Below are 18,303 nucleotides of genomic sequence, written 5' to 3' on the forward strand. Positions count from 1 at the left end.
CAAACGCCGTGTTTCTGCGGCTGGCTGCATCGTGCCCCGTGCTGGGGTGAGTACGACTGTTTTGGGTACACGAGCCCTCGCCGAGCCCCGCTTTGACGCTCCGGCCGCCTCCCGCCGGACGCTTCCTGCTGTCGTGATCGGTGGAGCGATTTACGGGGAAGGGCTGTAACCTTCCCGAACTGCGCTGTTTTGAACTGGTTGCTTCCGTGAGATGCAATGAGATTTTTAAGATGATTCTGGTATGTGTTGGCTACTTCTGAAGCACGAGAAAGGACGCGGCTGTTAGCGGCGATGGATGCTCTGAGCTAATCGACTTCTTGAGCGTCAGCAACGCTGCTTGTTTCAGTCCTGACCGCGGTCTGTCGCGGTCACGGCCGCTGCCTTGCGCATCTCAGACGGGCGAAGAGGGGAGCAATTGCTTGTGGCTGTCACGACTGTCGTGCTGCAGCTGTGTTAATAATGACAACTTTCACCAAATCTTCAAAAACCCTCGGGGTCGGGGCAGTTTCGTGCCGCTGCCAGGGCGGGGGCACGCGGTGCCGGTACCTACCAACCCGGGAGGGGTGAAACGGCCCCTGCGCTCGGCGGTGAAGATCCTAGTCTCTGGCGATCTTTGGCCGAGGGAAAGCAAGTCCTGTTGTCTCGGCCTGAACTGCAAAGGGTTATTTTTGCAGCAGGGGAGGGAGTCCCCGGGACGGAGCTTCCTCTCGCCCGCGGCTCACCTCTGCGTTTGAGATGATGGAAGTGGGGCGGTTTCGTAAGGCCGACGTGACCTGACTGCGGAGCCGGGCGGAAGGGCTGAGCGTCGCGGTCGTTTATGGTTAGCGACTGCATAAACGAAGGAGTCGTCGTCTGGCAGTCGTTAGGGGAGGGAGAAATTAGGAACGTGTGTCGAAGGCTCATCCGCCGGAGACAGAACACGCGTAGTATTTCTGTCACTCTGATTCATCGCTGTATTTCGGTTACAGGAATTATATCCCGCCCCGAAATGGGAATTGATCACCTCCCAGACAGCTTTACGGCGGCTCCACATAACCGGCGTTGTCTGGTGTTTGACAGACGCCAGCCCACCGCCCCGCCGGCTTCCGGGGGCAAAGGACGGTTCTGGTGTCCCTTGGTTGCGCGTCTCGACCAGGTCTGGATTTATCGGGCCGGGGGAGAAGCTGAGGGCGGTTTGGGTCTTCTCCTTCCCCCGTGCTTCCCTTCTCGCTTCCCAGCCCCGATGGGGTCCGGCTGAGGTAGTGGCTTTCCGCAGGCTTCCCAAGGGGAAAAAACCCCAAATCTTCATTATGTGATGCGGTGACTTCTCCTCCAGCCTCTGTTTTACCCCTAGGACTGGTCAAGGTACAGAAAGAAGAGCAGGGACCTATCCTGGGACCACCGCGCCGTGGTTTTGGCTGGAGCACGGGAGGACGTCGGCAGTCTCAAACTCACTTTTGCATTTGAGCATCTTATCGCTCCTCCTAGTTTTCCGGGCCTGGGCAGCGTTGTCCCTGCAGCTGCTGCTCAGCGCTGTATTCCCGTCTCCATCAGGAGCAATCAGTGTTTCCCGGGAGAGTCCCGGTAGCCCCCGTTCGCCCTCGGCGAGGCCGGAGAGGGTGTCGACATCCCCATTTGCAAACCTACCTTTTGAGGATACTGCTGCACATTTTGGCAGGCAGATCACAGAAGATTGCTGTGGCATCTGCACACTGTGGGTCCTCTAAAAATGTGGAAAAAACGGATTAGAAAAATGGAGGGAAAAAAAAGAAAATTTTCCTATTATTAATATTTTTGAATAATTGCAATTACTTGCCCTGTAAGGCCCAGAGGCTTTTGCAATAATGGCAGTCTGCATACTATTAATTTTTCATAACGCTCGTTTGGTGGAATAGGTGATTCTTAACGCTAATCGTTCTTGAGAAGTACCATGTTCCAGAATCAATTACTTTCGTCACGTAAAGGCAGTGCTAGCAATCTGGCGTGATATGGTTTTGTCAAGAAGCTGCATTCGCTTCAGATGAAACACAGAACACAGTTTGAAAAAATATTGCTTTTTCTCTTCTTCTTCTACAGAGGAGATTGATTTTTTTTAAAGCAGCCTTCAGGAGGAAAAACCAACTCCGAAAGGAGATTTTAAATAAGCGTTTTTAATAGAACAAATATCGCCTTGCTCTTGGATGCTGCTTAATGAAAAAACAAATTATGCAGCAGCTACAGATTCTTTTTTTTCCTTTTTTTTTTTTTTTTTTTTTTTTTGCACACGACTGCTCTTTCCTTTTCCTCCCATCCCCGCAGCTGAGCGCGGCATCGATGCACCACCGCCGAGCTCGGATCTGCATTTTATACGCATCAACAGGCTTTTTGCCCATCTAATGTGCTGTTATGAAGCAGTATGGTACTTTGCAGCATGTAGTAAGAATAATTAATCCATAATTTAGGAAAAGAAAAATCGGATCCAACAGACTTTTTATTTTTTCCTCCTTTTTGCTGGCTTTTTTGCCTCGCATGGGTCCGGGCGGCTGTGCTTCACCCTCGACGGCACACGGAGCGAAGGCTGACGGCTCGTGGCTGCCCGCGGGGCAGAGCCGGCTGCGCCGGGTTATCGAAAGCCGCGATAACAGCGAGTGACGTTTCCACGGGAGTTTCGCGGGTGGCGGGTCGCCGAGGCGGGGGGGATGAGGGGCTTTAACACCTTCGCCCCGTCCCGGCCGAGGGCACGGGGGCCGGCAAACGCTACTTTCCACCCCGGAGGGAGACAGGGTTTGCTGCTCTTTTTTTCCACCCTATTCTGCAAAGCCGTGACCTCCGTGATTTTTTTTCTTAAGCTTAAGAATACAGAAGAACGACTACGTTATTGCTCCAGTGTGAATTAATACCTGGCCCTGGGGAGTGAGTTAAATACTTCGGACTCGAGCTGATTTTTCTCGCCGGGTTAGGGGAACGTCTCCTCCCGTCCTTCCCGCGGGGGACGTGTCCCCACGGCCACCGCCTCGGGCGGAGGGGAACCGGACGGGCTGCAGACCCTTCCCGTCGCCCCAGGGGCGTCGAGCCTGCCCGGGAGACGGAACAGCCGCTTCACTGAGTTCTGCTAGCTGTTTGCTTTGGTGGAAACCGGGGGGAAATGAAACCAAGTCGGTGAATCCGGAGGCCAGTTTTCATCCTGAAGCCAAAACTCACGTAAAGAGTCATTTTCTAGGAAATGATTCATTATAGAAACACTAGGTAACCTCGAGGATCTGTCAGGGCTGAAGCAGCCCCTCAGAGGTACAGTGCAAACTGTCCGTTAGATAAGTCGCAAACCACATATGTGAAATTAATAAAAACTTGATATTCTAGGTGATCCGGGCACTCGCAGGCAGAGCAGCCGGGAAAACTGCCTGGTTCCTGGCATTTGCCCTGCTCCCGGGGCTGTTTTGCCGCGTTCCTCTGCAGCAGGGGTTTGCAACAGCCCAGCAAACCAGTTCTGCCTTTCCATCGCATCGGGTTTCTGGTTGCCTAAAAGCTATTAGAGCATAGATATAAATAAATGAGGACTTCACTTGCCTTTTCTTTCAGAGTACAGAAATTTGTTCTCTTATAGCATAAAGCACGTAAGGATGTGCTTTAGAGTTGCACAGACTGACAGTGCTGTGGCATCTGTAGAGAATTTTATAGTTAATTTTATAATTACAGTGTGGTCAGGGATGGGAAGGAGCCACCTAGGAGTGAAAATCAGAGGGGAAAAGTTTTTCAGGATCCAGGAATTGCTGCTTTTCATCTAAAACGTGCTGAATTTCTGAAAATAGCTAAATTGTGCCATAGAGGTGGCTCTAAGAGCAGGTAGAAGGTTCTGTCTGCTGCTTCTGTGATCGTCTGGCTTTGAGCTTCGTAATCTCTTTCTGCTCCAGGGCTGAGAAGACGAGCTTCCAAAAACCTGCTCCTCTGAGCTTAGCAGCTGCCAAAACCATCTGAAGCACAAAAAATAGAAGTGTCCCAGTTCTCCTCAACAAGAGGAGATCCTAAATAATACCTATTGCATACGACTTTGATGCTTGCGATCGCCTCTAGCAGCAGGCGGGTGCAAGACGATGCTGATAGACTTGGGACTGGAAATGCTCTGTCCCCGCTCAGCCCGTTTGTATGAAAAATTTCTGCTCATTAGAAAATTTGGGTGAGTGCGCATCCATTTCCTGGTCTCTTGCTAGGATATTGTGAGCAAAGTTTTCAAATAACTCCCGCGCAGCTCGCCTGTCCTGCGAAGAGCAAGAGCGGTCACAGCTTGTCCCTGGGGAGCAGCAGGCGATGCCGGACCTCCCCGTTTGGCTCAAGGTCACCGGAACGTCTGTTTCGGGAGCGCTTTGGCCTTGGGCACGCGGCGTGGGCAGCCCCGCGTCCCTCTTGGGGAAGCTCTCCCAGGCGCGAGATGAGCCGGGGCCGACGAGGGCGGCTGCTCGCAGCTCCGCAGCCGGGGGCCGGGCCCAGCTCCGGCAGCGTTTCTGCTCCGGGAAAGCCGGACTGTGCCTCTGCGCTGCCGCGGCTCCGACGAGCGGGTGCCGCACATCTGCACCGCGGGCACGTGGATTTCTTTAGGTGGAAGCTGGAATTTGCTGGGGTTTAAACGCTTGTTTTGCAAATAACTACAGCAGCCACGCGAAGGGTTTTTTATGCCCTTAAGCTGCTGGTGTTTATTCCCAACCTTAACTTAGCTTTATTTATGTATTTATTTTTTTTTTTGCAGTGGCCCCTGGAGGTTGCTTCTGACCCGGGGGCTCTCCCAAACGCCCTGTGCCGTCACACCACGTCCTTAACCCAGGCAAGCGCGGGGTCACTTCTCCTCCCGCGGCAGCGCGGTCGCCCACGGTGTGAAGCGCAACCGGCCGTGCCGCCGGGCAGAGACTTAGGGACACCTGGATGTTGTGGCCCCACATCTGCCCTGATGTGGCTCCCGGTGGGACACCTGGAGAAGGTCCATGGCTCTCCAGCTTCTGGAGTGACTCTCTCAAACAAAATATCCCTAAACTCAGCATCTGGCACCGGCTGGGAATGTGCGGTAAGGAGGAGGGAAAGGGCTCTTTGATAGTTCAGAGGTTTGCAGAAGTCCAGGCGGTTCATGTGCGGCTGGAGATCACGGTGATGACATTGTAGGGTCCCCTGTGTCTCAGTGTCACGTTGGTTTGTCCGTGTCTCCCTTAATCCCGAGAATCCTTTTGTACCAACAAGTAACACAAATAGGTAAAGCAAGGATGGTACCGCAGAAAGGGGTTTAAGATGATATATTTTAAACTTTAGGAATGAAAACAGCATTAAAAATGTATTATTCAGAGTGTGAAAAATGTAGCCTTTCACTTCTGTTGACATACAATTACCGGATTGCCGAGGATTGCTGTTCCCGAACTTGCGTTGCTCCCGATGCGGCACAGCCGGGCACCGGAGCTGCTTGGACCGCGGAAGCAATCGAGGAAGTCAATACCCTGGTGAAGAAAAACAAATAGGACTGATCTGTTAGCGTGCAACGGCCCTGAAAATATATGGTGGCAATTTCGTGGGTGACCGGCGCCATAATTCGATACCGGTGGTTCAGGCACCGAACGCACATTTGCACTTCGGTCGCCTGCCTGCTAGCGAAGAGGCGCCGATGGTTTTTGTAGGGTTGGTTGGGAGGCAGAGGCGGTTTGCAAGACCTGAGCCTTTGCTTGGGGCTTTTGCTGCCCGTGTGGTTTGCAGGGATGCTGTTCGCACCCGTATCCGCCTGCTTTCGGCGCGTCGGATGCCCCCGGCGTTGTCCCGGCGCGTCTCCGCGGCGGTGCCAGACGTCTCCGTGCTCCTAACGCTGGAGTAATGACCCAGCTGCCGCAGGAGCTGCCTGCGGATCCGTCCTCGCCAGAGGTGATTAATTAGTGTTGCTGTTAATATAGGATGCAACTCCATTAGACTGATGCGTCTTATCGGTCAGGCTTAAATTAATTAGGTAATAAAACCGATCCTTAAAAAAAGAAAAACCTTGAACACCAGTTAATGAAACCCATGGATCTGCTTATTAAGAATTAAAACCTCTCCCTTTAATAATTTTCTGCATTATTAAACCCTGCTCAGTTCCTTTCCGAAGGTTTGTCCCATCAATAACGAGCGCCTTATTTCTGCATCGCTTTGCGTGAGCCCAGAAATCTGATATTATCTAATTAAGGACAACTCCTCCCGCGTGCAGCAGCGAAAGCAATTTGTTCCAGGCGTTTTGCATTAATGTTTTTTTTAAAAAAAAGGAAAAAAAAATGCAATCTGATACATTGTTATAGCAGCTTTCCTAGAACAAAAGGAGAAATTCCATAGAAATGTTGCTAAAACATCCAGCTCGTGTGTTTTTGACATGCCTCAGTTTTCGGGCGCTCCCCGGGGAGCAGCTCTCCGGCACGGCGGGCCGGGAGCGCGTGGGCAGGGTTGGGGTTAAAGAGGAGAATCCAGGGAGGAAAACAGCGGGATTAGCAAGAGAAAAGCATCAGTTTGTGCACAAAGGAGCACAGGAGACCGGTGGCTGTAACCGCACCGGCTTGCGTTACTGCATGCTCAGCATCAGGGAGGCTCTAAATTAGAAAACAGTTTAAAAAAATTATTATTATTATATATTTTTTAATTAAAGCTGCTCTGAAGAAGGCCTGGAAGGCTGGAGGGGCGCTGGGAAGAGCTTTGCGCTCCCGGGCGTCCCCAGGCCCTTCGCGTGAGCATTTTTTGCTGTCTGCAAAATATAGCTTGTTTTTGAAGAATTTGCACAACCTGAATACGTTAACTCTCCCTTCCTCCTTCTTTCCTGATTCATGGTTTTTGGCCCCGGAAAAGACTGACCTTGTGCCCCTGCAGACAGCCAGCTGTCACCGAGCCCTGGGCAGCGACGCTGCCACCGCCGTCGGCGCAGAGCGGGGTGAAACTACTCTTCTTTTTTGCTTTTCAGTTTCCTGCCTCATCCGTTCTTTCTCCTGCCTCCGGCCGCGGATTTCACGGGATTTGTTGCCGTCAAGGTTCAGCAAAGCGTCGCCGGAGCAGTTTGGAGGGTTTAACCCCCAACGAAGCCGGAGGATCTCTTCCCACCCTCCGGTTTTCATACGTCCGCGGTCTGAATTAGAGCAATACAGACAAAAAAAAAAGAGTGAAAACTAGCAAGCGCAGGTGATGCTCCTGGCCTGTTAGAAGGAAAATAGTTATCGTGGTGATCTTTCACAATAGGAAAAATGGCATTAATAGCTCTGCTTATTGCCGTCCGGTAACTTTAAAGCCGCCTTGAATTGACCATTTTGGGATTTGCAGCATTGCCGTTAATACGCCTAAATTTGCAATCTGATTTTCTTGGCAGCAATCCCGAGGAAATGCAGCTCAAGCCTCGTGGGAAGGCCCTAGCACCTCCCGGCAACAAAAAAATCGAGTTTTACAGCGGAAAGGAGGGGCCGGCGCCTGCCGTGCAGGGTGGGTAGCGGTCGGGACTGCTCCGGTGAGCCCAGCCCCTCCGCCACCGCCGTCGCTGGGTTCTGGATTTGGGCCCCACCGCTGAGTACAGAGAAAATAACATGGAAAATAAGTAATTTTTGAAAAAGCAACCTGCTGGCACACCCCGAAGCAGGGCAGGACACGAAGCCGCCCCAACGCGAGCGCATCATCGGCACGGGAAAGCGCAGGCTTGGTTACTCTGAAATTGGGGAATAAATTGAACTGAAGCCAAGGAGAAAAACACCATGCCTGGAGAGAGACTGCGTTGGTTTTTATAATATAACAGTATCAGGCACAATAAATTAGAGGTGCCCTGAAATTAAAATTTCGTATTCGGGAAGTTTCTGGGCTCGCGCTGCTGCAAAACCGTTCAGGCAGCAATTACACGGCGATAAAGCTCGGGGGGTTTAATCAGGCCTGGAGGTTGTATATCCTCGCCTTTCTAATTTCGAGGTTATGATTTTTTAAATGCTATTTGCAAACTTCTTATTAGATGAAGGACTTCTTCGAGGTCTGAGCCATGAGGTCTCCTTGCTGATATTTGTCTTAGCTGGAATGAGAACGTTATTTTATACTTTCACCCCATGTTGTTAAGCAGGAATGAAGAACAGAGTCCATCTGCGGAAACTCGGGTGTTTCTGGGACACTGGACTTCCTCCTCCTCCTCTTTTCCCTTTGGCAAAGCTGTTATTCCCCAGATCCAGCTCTAATTCCCAGCTCTGCAGTTGCCTTACTGTCCTGGATCGCACCAGTTATTAAGTACTTCTGGGTCTTGGCGCTTCTCTTCTTTGCATTTTCAATGTCAAACACAGTAAGTTTATGTCTCTTTGCATGTAAAAGCACCTCCCTTTGTTTCGTGCTTTTTGGGATTATGGGAAAAATGTGGCTGTCAGAGGAAGTCTGCAATTTCTGGTGCCGCGGCATGCCTCAGCCGCGCGGATGTTAAGCGCACATCAGCGTGCCGTTAAACCTCTCTCAAGCCTTGAAAAAACAATCTTTAATCCGATCGCTGTTTGATTCGGTTACTTTGAGTGATGCTATACGCGGACAGATGAAAATGGCCTTTGGAATAAATACTCAACAGCAGCTTCATTTTCAAGCGGTTTATTTAAAATCTGTTTCGGACGCAGAGAGGAGCTCCGATCCCGGCCGAGGAGCCGCCGAGTCCTGCCGAAACGCGGCTGCGTCGCTGCTGCCGTTTTGCTAAGAGGCGGCTCCGGGCTCTGGGCTCACTCTCCTCGGCCGTGAGCAGCACTAGCCTGCTCCCGCCTTGCAGGAGAAACGCCCCAGACGGCGTGTGACCCTAGTAAATACACCGGTTGCCACGTAAAGGCGGCGGCTGAGGAAACGCGGTGCCGTGCAGGCCCCGAGCACCCGCAGGGCCCGTGCGGACGGTGCTGCCCGCCCTCGCACCCGGGAGAGGGGGGAGCCAGGACCTCCGGGTGCCGGCCAAAGCAATAATCGCTTCTTTTCCCCCCCAAATAAGGACGGAAGATGTTGGCCTCTGTGGTGCATTGTGTGCCACAAATGGTATATTTAACTCAGAAGATACCGAGCCTTTAAAGCAGTGTGAACTTTGCATAATAGCAGCTTTAATTTTTTTTTTTTATTGCACATAAATACATTCCTAATACTGTTATTTGTTTTATTCTTCTGTCTTTGTCCTGCTCATGCGTGAAAATCGGGGTTGAGACAGCAGTGACCAAGACCCTACACCTGCCAATGGAAACCGGGGCGATGCACAGACCGGGCTGGGAGCCCTCAGCGGAAGCAAAGACAGGGCTAACGTCTGCATCGCCTCCAGCAGCCTGAAGCGAGAGCCCAAAAACGTGACTCCGAACCGCCCTTTCTTTCCAAACCGCCCTTTCTTTCCGCCTCTCCAGCCGCGGCAGTGGTGGATGCCCAGCCAGACCCCAAGCGCTGTCCCCCGCACAGCCAGCCGGGAACATCTGCCACGCGGGACAAGTCGGTGGCTTCACGGCATAAAAATCACAGCGTAAACCTCGGGAAAAAGGTCGATGGTTGGACGTGTTTTAGGAGGCCAAGGTAGGGCTTTGTGCAAGGTTCGCCCACCCCAGCTGCAGCAGCCCCTGAGCTTTTCGTAGGCGCCGGGTCCGCGGGGCCGTTTCCCGCGACCGCGGCGCGTTTGCAGCTGGGGAAACAGCACTGAACGATTCTGGAGGTATAATTATCCCAGGGGATGAAAACACGGGATTCTCAGTCGCCTCCTCGGCGTTATATTAATACGAGACATTAATCATTAGGGAGAAGGAATTAGTTCGCCTAGATTGATCTCTGAGCTGAACCGCAAAGTTGGACAAAATAATCATTTCATGAACTTTCTCTGAATAATAATTTTCCTGAACAATTACGCTGAAGGAGACCAGCTAATGACCTCGTGGCAACCTCTGGTACGGACTTGCATTGCAGCTGAAAAGATGAAAAAAGTTGATGTTCCTTTCTAAGAGACAGAGAAGCGCGTTTTATTGCCGCTGCGTCGGCCGCAGGAACATTGTGCTCCCCCGTTAGCTGCAGGGCGTCTCTGAGATCTCCCAGGAAAGTCTCCAAAATCTCGGACGTTTGTGCTTTTCTAACCGAAGGGCCTGGTTTGTGGCTGCTCAGGGAAAGTGTCTTCCTCTTCACAGGTTTTAATTTACAATATACTTCAGGAACTGTAGTTTTAGCATTTCCTTTTCAGTTTTCTCTCGATTGCAGACAGGAAAAATGGTAAAAATTTGCATGAAGGAGGGAAATTTTTTTCAAGTTGTTCACACTGATATTGTAAGCAGGGGAATATGCCCTGCATCTCTAGCTCAATGAAAGAAGAAAACTTTTCAAGAACTTCAAGGGCCCCTTCTTGCATCATCAAAAAAATTAGGCTAGGGCACATGTGTACTCTTCTACAGCTAAAAACGGTGCTCGTCTCCACTGGTGAAGAGACTCTGCTTACGGTCTTTCCTTGCATCTTCAAGGGACTTGCAAAATTTTTAAAATTTTGCGAAATTTTTGGGACGCGGGCCACCAAAGCGCGGATTTCAGGCCGCGGGCGAGACCGTGCTCTGCTTTACACAGCAGAATGCCTGAAAATGTCCCAAATCCCGGTTATCGCCGCTTCCTCTCCGTAGCAAGGCTCCGCCGCGTAATCTGCGGCAGCAGCTTAAAAATGGCTTTAAACCGTGTCCAGAGCGATGCATCGGCAAGGGACCACTGAAAAATGGTGTGTCTCATAGCGGCGCTGCCGGCGCGGGGCCTGGGCCGGGACGGTGCCAGCGCTAGTGGTAAACAGCCTTAATTTATACAGGTGACATTTAAAATGCAAATCAGACCTTACGATAATTGCTGGAAATCAGGAAGCCTGGCTGGTGTAGGGAAGGCTTCGTTTGTTAGTCAGCGCTTCTGTGCACGGTGCCATTTGCCCGGCTGGCTGCAGGAGCTGGTCTTGCTTCTGTCTGAACGGTTTCTCGTCAGCCTGCGCTGGTGCGAATGCGCGACGTGCACGTGCGCCTGGGACGCTGCATCTCCTGGCTAGAGACCGGGAATACAAAATGCCGTTCTGACCAGGCAAAACGAAGGCTTGGGTAACTTTTGCTTAGAGTTTGCATGCGTATCTCGTGCACCCGTGAAGCGCCGGGTGCGATCGACAAGGCTGCAGCGCTGGGGCGGTCCGTGCTCACGCGCCCGCGTGCACGGGTGGGAGAGGTTCAAAGCGGGGCGCACTCGGCTCGCGTGCAGCGGTGCCGGCTGATCCCGGCCTCCGGCGCGGCCTCTCCCGCAGTGCCGCGCTCCCGGGGGCTGCTCCGGCGTTGTGGGCTCGCTCCGAGCAGGGCTGCGAGCGGCTCCGCCGGGCGACGAGGCCATGGAAACGGAGCCGCGTGCGGCCGTATCTGCTTCCCGGAGAGCCCTCGTGCACGGGAGACGCGGAATAACTTTTTTGGATTTTTAACCGTGCCCTGAGCTGGCGTTGCTGCATGCATCTTAACTCGGTCATTGCATAGCCAGCGATAAAGCCCTCCCTCCTGCACTCTTTCTAGCAGGGCTGCTGGGCACTGTATAGCCTTAAATGAAGTATTTATACCTATATTTTCAGTAAAAAAACAATTCCTTTCCTTACTTAAGCACCGTCCTGCAAGGAAGGACGAGCTGATGCAGTTTATCCCATCGCTGTGCTCGCGTGCCTCTCCGCAGCCGTTGCACAGCCCGTCGCTCCGGCTCGGCCCCTCCTGCCTGGCAGCATCCGTCTGGGCTCCGGAGGGTTTCCCCACGGCCCAGTCGCCTGCCCAGGACGCCCGGTGCTGCCCGAACAAGCGTACGAGGCTGTTTTCACCTGTTTGTGGCCCAAACCCTTGCAGAGGTGCAAAGGCAGGCGTTTCAGGGGAAGGCAGCCTGCTAGCGACCAGCGCGAGCTCGCGCCTGGCGCCTGCCAGAGGTGCTGATACATTATTCATCTTAATTTTATCTTCTAATTTGTGATTCTTTGAGTCATCGGTATTGAAAATACAGCAGCGCGCTGGTCTGTCTTCTCCGTCGTTAATTAGGCTTTCTTACGGGGTTTGCATTTGCTCGTACTCGGGTTGCTGGTTTGCAGTTGCACTTTACGTTGAATTTATTAAATGATCGATTTCTTTAGCAGGTCAGAGAGCTCGACAAATCAGTAAGCCGCTCGCCATAAAACCCGTAACCACTCAATAGCTATTACAAGCTACTTAAAATGCATGCTCTCCGCATTCGCAAATAATGCACAAAATCACCCGCCCCGCGCGGTGCCCCTCGCCGGCAGAGCCGCGCTTTCCTCCCGCTGGCTTCGCCGGGGGCTGACGTGCCGCGGCTCAGCGTTGCCCGTGCCGTTGGTTTTCTCTTGCTTTAACACCCAAGGCAACGTTGAGCTCGGTGCAACGCTGAGGCGCTGGGTCTCCACGCTGGCGTAGCGAGACGCGGGGGCCGTCTCACATCTTCCTTGCTTTCCCTGGCGTTTTCCGGCCCTGGGGGCTGTAGCAGCTGGATGACCTGTGGGACTTGTACCATAGGTGGGCGGAGGCGGAAAAGCAGCCTCCTGAGTCTCCATCCTCCTCCAGGATCTCCCAGGTTGCACAGGAATCGTTCAGGGAACAGGGAAAACGCCCAGCCGCTGCTCCTGGTGGGCAGCATCTGGTCTTCATGATGGACAGCATCTGGTCTTCATGGTGGGCAGCATCTGGTCTTCGTGGTGGACATCTGATCTTCATGATTGCTGGACAACATCTGGTCTTCATGATGGACAACACCTGGTCTTCATGATGGACAGCATCTGACCTTCGCCAGCGGATCTAGGTCTGGGTAACAAATGGGTGATGCTCAGGTCTCATCTTCCACATCCACGCAGTTGTTCATGCCTCCAGCTGAGCTCTTCTTCCCTCTCTAGCCCAGACACGAAGCGACCTGCCCCGCTAGAGGCTGATGAAAGTCGCCGATGCAGCATCTCGGCAACGTGCGACGTGCTGGCGGTGGAGACCTCCCAGGCAGAGCGCGCCGCTGCTTCGTTAGCTGCACTGAGCGATGGCAGACTTGGTGAAAGGGCGAGGAAGGTCGTGCTCAAATCATCGCGTTATCAGACATAATTAAAACAGGTTAATGCGTGGCTTGCCTGCCTTGCAGCTGTTTAGGAAAACACATTTTGGTCTTCATCTCTCACGCAGCTGCACGATGCTGCTGCTCCTCGTGCTGCGGTAACGCAGCCGTTGCAGCCCGCCGGAGCCGGTGATTACCGGGTTTGCTGATGGATGCTCAACGTCCTCATTCTTCAGTGCCTTCGCCCGATAAATCCATTAACGACAGCGTTGCATCTAGCACAAAGCCACCCCTGTCCCCGACTGCGTCTGACTCCCGTAACCACAAATAATAATGACAACTAAGGGGCTGCCGCGGCGCGGGACGTGCTGCTCACGGGCCCCGCGGTGCTGCCCCGGCCACCGGCGCTCCTGCCGCTGCGGGGACGACTTCGTGCCCTGCCTTGGCCCTTTCCAGCTGGGTTGTTCCCCGTTTCGGAGCTGGCTCTGAAATCTCCTTGTCCGAGGGGAAAACACGCGATTTTGTGGCGGGAGTCAGCAGACGGAGCTGCCATTTCAGGCACGCCAGAGCGGAAATCCCGGCCCGCCGCGAAGGAAAAGGCAAAACGAGTAAAAACCCGTCCCCAGCCCACTTGCATGTGCGTAAGAGCCGTTGCACAGGTGACGCTCACAGGCCCAAAGGGACGTTGACGGTGCGTCGGCTGGCATGGAGGCAGGCGAGCTGCTGCGGCTGCGGGGGGCTGGGGTTTCCCTTCCCACCCCCCTCCCTGGCTGGGAAATATCTCAGGAATTAGTGGCACATCCCCTATTTCTCATGCTAGCAATTGCATATAATTGCAGTCATATGCAATTATATTGCGTATCGTGCACGGGCTGCGTTGCGTGCGCAGGGGCACCGGACACCCTTCTCTTAATGCATTTATGGCTTGTGCTGTTAGGCAACACGATCTCATACGATTCTCATGGCAGAAACAGGATAACATCGCTTTTGGCAGCGTCGGTTTTCAATGCTAATGGGAACAGTATCCTATGCAAGAGTCATAACAGGGATTTTATTTATTTATTTATATTTGGTGAAGATAGGTATAAACTGAAAATGTGGTGCGACTTTCACAAGGACTTAGATAAATACATTGAATAAACACAGAAAGCAAACAGACCTAAATGCGATAAACACATACAAATAGAATAAATACACTTAATAAATAAATACGGTCCCCACGCGCTGACGGCTGCCCAAGGAGCGCGGTCTGCTATGCACGGAGCATCAATGTGAGCGAACGCTTGCGCCAAGCAGTGCGGTCCTGCGCTTGCTGGGAGCCCAGGGCGATCGCTGTGAGGGAAGCAGGCAGGTTTTTCATTTATTTGGCTCCTGGATTATCCAAGAGTTTTTGCAGCCCTCAGCTGCCCCTGGGCAAAGCGTCGAGCAGCGTCTCGTATAACTAAGAACGTGCACGTTATTCTTACGTAGTAGGTTACGTCCTGCTGACTTTCCTGTAATAGAAAAGGGTAATACAGAGTTTTTGCATGTAGAAGAAAAAGGAATGAAATGCAGTTTTGAGCAATTAAGATGACTATTTAAAGTAAACAAATTATTGAAATTAAAGCATTCTTGCTTAGCAATTAGGAATTTCACCTTCCGATAGCTAATGGCAGTGGTGGTGCCTCGCCAATTTGTAATCAGGGTCTTTGGCTAATTTGTAATTAGGGTCTGGGACACAGGTGCAGGTCCTTGCACGTCCCCCCATTTATGTGCACCAGCTTCCCTGAGCCTTGCTGCAGGCTGAGTGCTGCCTCCTGGCCTCGGTGTTGGAGTTGGGATTGACCTTTCTTTGCCTGTAAACAGGCAGGAGATGAGCCCAGGCTGCCGCAGGGCCTTTCATCACGCTGGGGGAAGGCTGCTTGTGCCTGCGAGGCTCGTTGAGGTCGAAAAGGTGAGAGAGAGCAGAGCCCATAAACCCTGCACCGCTGGCGGGGTTGTGCTCAAGGAGGTGATGTTGCAGCAGGTTCGTTTTGCTGAGGCTGTTGAAGACGAGTATCAGCACCAAAAGCATCAATGAGGAGGCTGGGTTGGACACTGTTGCCTTCAGCGGGTGCTAAAATTAAGAGGTATTGAAATTTTTTTTTTTTTTTTTTTGGTTGCATCATCTGGGGATTTGCTCTGGTACCATCGAAACCCCTGTGGGTGGAAAGACAGAGGTGGTTCTCTTTTCTTTGGCTGTGTCTGTGCAAAACGTCCCGTCTCCGACTGCTCCGTGGGCTTTAAATAAGCCCTCGGTGAAAGTCTGCGTCTCAGAGCTGTTGCTTTCCTAATTAGACTTGCTCGCCTTTAATAAAGCACCCGAGCACCCAGGGAGAGGCAAAGCCCGGCTTTGCGCTACCTGGGATGGAAAGGTATTTCCTCCCGCAGTCAGTAGTTACGGAGTTGCTGTAATGATAACGAGTGAACCGAGGGTGCTTGTGTTAATGTAATTGATGTCACCAAATGGAGCTCATAGTTATTGAAGCAGTAATAAAAAATAACTTATAATAACCATTACACGATTTGCTGACGTTTTATAGGTGTCTGGCATGCTGAATGATTAAGGCGTAGGTATTAAGCTCTCACCGAGGAGTGGAACCGGTGCAAGTTAACGCTTTCGCGTCAGGCTAACCGCTGCCCAGCCTGGGGCCCGCAGGGCTGCAGACCAGCGGCGTCGCTCCCGGCGGGCTCGGGCGCTGCGCGGGGGCTGATGTTTCTTAGTTCGAATGCATGAAAATGGGTTTCAGTCCTCAGACCGTGAGGGAAAACAGATCTTCTGTTTAGCTTTTGCGTGCACGTCTCTGCGTAACCGCCCAGCCTCTTCCAGGGGAAGAAAGCATCCCGGCCCGCCGCGGTGCCCGGCTGCGGCTCGCGGAGGGAGATGCCGCCGGCGGTGGAGGTGCTCGGGAGGATGCCCAGTGGCTCCGGTACGGACCCTTCCAGCGTGGCCTCGTTCAGCTTCACCCGCCTCTTTCCAGCACTGGTGGTACTGGTGTGCGGAGGGGATGCGAACCCGGCCTTGCTCCGAAGCCTCCGGCTGCAGCTGCGCCCCGCGTGCCCGACCTGCATCGCCCTCTTCTCTCGGCGGCTTTAACCGACTCAGCCGCTACCTGGCTAATTTCAGAAGGTGTGATATTTGTTTTATTTGGAATATTAGCAATTATCTGGAAAAAAACGGCATGAGCAATCGGCTAAGGGTGCTAACCTGCCCATCATCAGCCCTCACCTGCAGGGACCGGTTTCTCCTTCTGTGACAACACCAACTTTGTTTCCCCCTCTCTGACCCCGGGGCCGTTTTGCCCGTTCCTCCCCGTTTCCCCGCGGGCCCTTGCCCGACCTCCTCCGCAGCGGGGCGAGAGCCGGGGGTCCACGGGGACGGGCTCAGCAGCGCCGTGCGCCCGTGACACCTCACACGCCTCCCTACAGCAACCCCTGCCTCCATACGGCTGTTTTTGCCAGGGCTAAGTAATAACTGGCTCTTCCAAACGATCCCTGCTGGATCGGATAAATTTGAGGCTAATTTCGAAGTTTTAAGGTAGCTGCGCAGTGCTGGAGCGCGTAACGCCCGCCGGCTGGCTCCCGCCGTGTCCCCAAGGCAGCCCTCCGCGGGGCTCGGGCACGCGCTGGAGGCCTCCGTAAATACCGAAATGCCCTTTGGTTGTCTCGCACGTCGTCACGGTCACCTAATAAGAATGGCGTTGCACCTAACTCCATGTATTAATCGAGAAGGTCAGTACCATAAAGTACCGTTTTTATCTTCTCTACCAGAAATCTCGCAATCCCGGCGTCTTAGGAGCTGGTTACAAGCGAAGATGTAGATGGAAAAATACGATCGCAAAGAGTGGTTTGGTCAATGCGACACAGGGACATGAGTTACTGTTTGAGAATGTAGCGGGAGAAACGGAGCACCTGGGAGCCAGGGAGAAGCAGGGCTGGCTGAGTTCCCACCTCCAGGGCAGCTCAGCCTGGAGGCAGCTTCCTTCAGCCTCGTAAATTCACGTCGGGAATCTATTTGCCTTTTCTTTAAAGTATATATACATACATATATACACGTGTGCACACACAAATATATATGATACACACACACACAAACACATACCTCTATCTCCGTCCCTATACCGTTGCTTTCATAAACCTGACCATGAAGGCACTGATTTCTCCAGTTTATCTGGCTGTAAACTCAAAGATGGAGCTTCTGCCTGGTAAAATCCCGGCGGTGCTGTCGGAGTCGCCGACGTAGCAGCTCGGCTCCGCGTGCGTGGGAAGCCACTTGGGAGGGGGGACGCAGGGCTGTACACCGGGATCTTCGCGGATACGGCCCTCCCGCGGCTCTCCCCCCATCCCCGAAAATAACTTGCTGCCAGGAACACCAAAATACCCGTTTGCCGGGTGGTGCTGAGAGCGCAGGTGGATATTTCGCCATGCGACGTGCTGCGGAAAGCAGCTTTGATCTGCAGCGTGCCGTCCTTGCCTGGTTTTTCAGCTTGCATTAAACAGCATCTCATAGAGGCAAACTACATGTAACACCTCAAATACCAGGGCGCTTGGTGGGAGGCTACCGAGCAATGCGAATTATCGATCCCTTCTCCTTGCATTTCGAAGGGGCAGCTGTGCACGAGTATTTATCGTCTTTGAGGGGTCTTTTTTCAGGGGAGAGGAAGGTCTTCGGCAGGTGCTTCGATGCTGCAGCACGATCACGGGTGCTAGCGCTACGTCTAAAGCAGCAGTTGAAACTGCTGCCGTGGGAAGCCACCGGTGCAAGGAGGGGGTTGAGCCAGGATCCGCCCCGCTGCCTCGCGCCGCAGCGCCCTGGGGACGCCCCGCACCAGCCCTCGCCGCCGGGCTGAGGTGGGAGCCGGGAGGGAGATTCCCGGATCGGGGAATCCCGGTGTTATCCCCGGCTCATGGCCGAGACCTTCCTGCCTGCGAGGTCCTTGTTAAACGACCATATCTCCCTGACCAGACGGTGCAATTTGTCTGGCACCGACATTTGGGAGCGCTGCTGAATTTTGCATTAGGACGACTGTTTTCATTACCCAGCGTCTTGCTGCGCTGATCTTATTTGTCTGTAATGACCAAGGCTTTTCTTTTTCCTGGCAATCGTATAGTTGTGTGCGTGTCCGTGCCTCCTCCTCCTCCTCCCTTCTTGTCCCCGGCCCTCGGTCGTTCCCTCGAGCTGGGGCGAGGGCTCGACACGCGGCGGAGATAAACCAGGTACGTGAGGGGACAGTGCAGACCTCTCCCCCGCGTCCGTCCTCGCCTGGGGATAAATGCAAACTTCTCCGAAGGCGAAAGCAGCATCTC

This window comes from Dromaius novaehollandiae, chromosome 12, assembly GCF_036370855.1.
Source record: "Dromaius novaehollandiae isolate bDroNov1 chromosome 12, bDroNov1.hap1, whole genome shotgun sequence".
NCBI lineage: Eukaryota > Metazoa > Chordata > Aves > Casuariiformes > Dromaiidae > Dromaius > Dromaius novaehollandiae.